Here is a 3,633-nt window from a genome sequence, read left to right as displayed (position 1 = left end):
GAGAGGAAAGGGAAGGTTTGAGAGAACACCCTCCATGGAGGAGAATGGGCAGAGGAGGGACCCCCCACACTGAGGGCAGGGCAGAGGAGGAAGGCACCCTCCATGGAGAGTTAGGGCAAGGGAGAAAGGGGAGTCTTCAGGGAGGGGAATGAGCAGGGGTATAGGGATCCCCCTTGGAAGGAACAGAGCAGAGGAAGAAAGCACCTTCCATGGATTAGTTACAGGGAACTCTCCATGGAGGGGCCAGTACAGGGGGAACAGGGCATTCTACATGGAGGGGAGTTGGCAGGGGTACAAAGAAACCCCCTTTTATGGGACAGGACAGGGAAAGAGGCACCCTCCATGGAGTGGGGACAGGGCAGAGAGGGGAGGGCACCCTCCTTGGAGGAAGATGGGCAAGAAAAACAATGTCCTGCTCCCTTCATGGAGGGTGCCCCTCCCCTCTGCCTGTGGAGGAAAATGAGAAGAGGGGTAGGGCACCCCACCTTTTGAGGGGTCAGGAAAGGGTGAACAAGGGATTCTCCAGGGATGGAGCAGTGCAGGGAGCACAGGGACCCTCCATGCAGGGAACAGAGTAGAGGAAACAGGGGACCATCCATGGAGAACGGGCAGGGGACAAAGAACCCCCATTTGAAGGGGCAGAGAAGGGGTGCCAGGGGGACCATGACAGGGGTGTCCTGTCCCCCTGCACTTTCCCCTCCATGGATGGTTCCCTGTCTTCCATGTCTTGCTCCTGCAATGGACAGTCCATTTCACCCTCTCCTTGCACCCTCAAAGGGGGGATCCCTATCCCTCTGCCATGTCCCTCCACAGAAGGTCTGCTCTCCCCACTCCATGGAGGGGTCCCTCTCTCTTGGCTCTGTCTCCACAGGGCAGTGTGGATAAGGGACTCTCCATTGAAGCAACAGGGCAGGGAAAAAAAGACACTTCGTGGCTGTGTCTGGGCAGGGAGGACAGTGGACCCTGCTTGGTAAGGACAGGGCGCCATCCATGGATGGGATAGGGCAGGAGGGCCAGGGCAAAAGGGACAGGAGTTGGGGACACTGACCCCTCCATGGGTGATCCCCTGTCATTACCATGAAGGGTCCACTGTCCCCCATGCCCTGGCACAGCTACGAAGGGTCTTCCTTTTTTTTTTTTTTTTAAGGTGAGAATGATGATTTTTTGAATATATTTTATTGTTTTTTTACAGAGAGGAAGGGAGAGGGATAGAGAGTTAAAAACATCGATGAGAGAGAAACATTGATCAGCTGCCTCCTGCACACTCCCTACTGGGGATGTGGCTTCAACAAAGGTGCATGCCCTTGACTGGAATCTGACCTGGGACCCTTGAGTCCACAGGCTGAAACTCAATCCACTGAGCCAAACCGGTTAGGGCGGAGGTCTTCCTTTTCCCTGCACTGTTGCTTCAGTGGAAAGTCCCCTATCCACTCTTCTGCATCCCTGCCCCTTCCCCAGGTCTCCTGTCCCCACTGCCCACCCCCTCTCATGGTGCCCTGTCCCCCTGCCCTGCCTTCCCATGGAGGGGCCCCTGTCTCCCCTGCTCTGATCACTCTGTGGTTGGTCCCCTTTCCCCTCTGCCTTTTCCCTCCATGCAGGGTCTTCTGTTTCCCTGTCCTGACCCCTCACTCACAGGCATTTGAGGGGCATATGCTCTGGTCTGTCCAGTGTTCATCTCTCCTGCCTCCAGGCTGTGGCCACTGTCTGTACCTGAAGCACATTCTCACCCTCTTCATCTGTCTAAATCCTACCTGAGCCCTCAAGACACATCTCAAATATCATTTCAAATGTCAAATCACAAGCAGGGGAAGGGGGGTGGGGGGTGGCAGGGTGGGGACTGAAGGGTGGGCAGTAGGGGGTGGGGGTTGGGGGCTGGTGGGTGGTGGGTGGGGGCTGTGTGATATGGGGTGTGGGATGTGGGGTGGCAGTTGGGAGTAGGGGGTAAGAGGGGTAAGAGGGGTGAGGGGTAGTATTGGAGTGTAGGGGCAGGCTGGTGGGAGGTGGCGGGTGAGGACTGGGGGTGTGGTGTGTGGCTAGCAGGAGGGGCTGGTGGGCATGGAGTGGCCGGTGGGTGCTGGCAGGTGAGGGTGGCATGTTTGTATTGGTGGATAGGGTTGGCGGGTAAAGGGTGGGAGGAGGAAAAGAGGGAATAGGGGCGATTAATGGTGATGGAAGGAGACTTGACTTGAAGGCAGTGAGCACACAATGTGATATACAAATGATGCATTATAGAATGGCACACCTGACCTATGCAATTTTATTAATGCATGTTACCCAAATAAGTTTGATTAAAAATAAATAAAAGGTGGATCTATTGAGGGTGATTAGGTTATGAGGGTGGAGCCCTCATGACTTTCATTATTATCCTTTTAAAAGATCCCCCATGCTGTACTTATCAGGGGATCACTCTATATGTTATATTAATGTCAAACCACTATTATATACACTTAAAACTAATATTGAATGTCATCTCTAATTGAAAAAATTTAATTAGTAAAATATTTTTTAATAAAAATGAAAATGCAAATCAGAGTGATCTTTAAAAAATATAAATCAGATCAGTACACTCGGTGCCTAAAAGCCTTAAGCGCTCCAGCAGGAGTCAGCTCTCCAGACAGCATCATGCGTGTGAGGGAATTACACTGCTGGGAGAGGAATGCCCTGTCTTCTTCCTCCAGTTGCCCCCTTCACTGTTCTGGTGACATGTGGCACTAGTGCAGGGCAGAACTGTGCTTCCATGAGAGTGAGCTAAGCATCACTTTGGTTGCTTTGTTCTAGTGAAGGAGCAGACACAGAAAAAACATTTTAAAAAATCTTAATGGTTCTAATAGCATTTCAACCCACCCAAGGGACCTGTAACTGCCCTTTTCTGCCGCCCAGCCAGCCTGGCTCACCCAGCCTTGAGGAAAGAAGGCAGGGTTGGTGCTGCTCAGGCTGCCAGTGAACATGCATCTGGTCAGACATCTGAAGAGAACTGCAGTTATCTTAGGATGGAAATGGAGGGTCGCATCTGCTGGGATCAGGCACACAGGAGGGGACTAAACTGTGTGGGAAATAGTGACCGGGTCAGAGCTGCGTGACCCCTCCATGCTCTCACTCTCCAGCTGCAACCAGGGGTCCATGAATAGTCCACAGCAGGAAGCAGCGCCATGGCCTCTGACAACCCACAGACCCTCTGCAAAACCCTTGAGCTCACATGGCTGATGTCAGACTATACATTCCGACACCATAAGTACTGCAATGTGGCCTGATTGGACCTTTTAATTCTACTCTTACAAGAAAGCCAGGTCTGAGTCTCTTGTACACTGCTCAAAGGTGTGTGAGGACCCAGTAGGTGGCATCTAGACCTGGTATACCATGGGGCATTTGCTGAGTGGCCTCAGTCCCTGCACAGTCACCAAGATTAAACCTGTATCAATCTGATGACCACCACTCACCCCTTCCTGGGGACTCACTGAGAAACCACCTCATGCAACTTGAGTCCCTCCAGAGGCTCATTGTGTGACTGAGACTATAACAGGCACCCACATGTGGAGGTAGCCAGAGGCAGAACCCAGGGGAAACTTGGAACTTTTGCTGACCTTCCCTCATCCAGTGCAGGTAAAAGGCAGACTTGGTGCACTGCTTGGTCCT

The 3,633-nt window shown here is 52.5% G+C and overlaps 1 non-coding gene across 1 annotated transcript; it reads left to right on the top strand.

Annotated features, from left to right (window-relative positions):
* Window positions 1-2,591: 2,591 nt before the first annotated feature.
* LOC132214073 (small nucleolar RNA SNORA74) lies at window positions 2,592-2,794 on the top strand. Its single transcript, XR_009448170.1, has one exon. It is a non-coding gene; the product is annotated as a small nucleolar RNA SNORA74 (small nucleolar RNA).
* Window positions 2,795-3,633: the final 839 nt, after the last annotated feature.

The sequence above is a fragment of the Myotis daubentonii genome, chromosome 12 (assembly GCF_963259705.1).
Source record: "Myotis daubentonii chromosome 12, mMyoDau2.1, whole genome shotgun sequence".
Lineage (NCBI taxonomy): Eukaryota > Metazoa > Chordata > Mammalia > Chiroptera > Vespertilionidae > Myotis > Myotis daubentonii.
The sequence above is the reverse complement of the archived record's forward strand: the minus strand, read 5'-3'. Positions and strand labels throughout refer to the sequence as shown.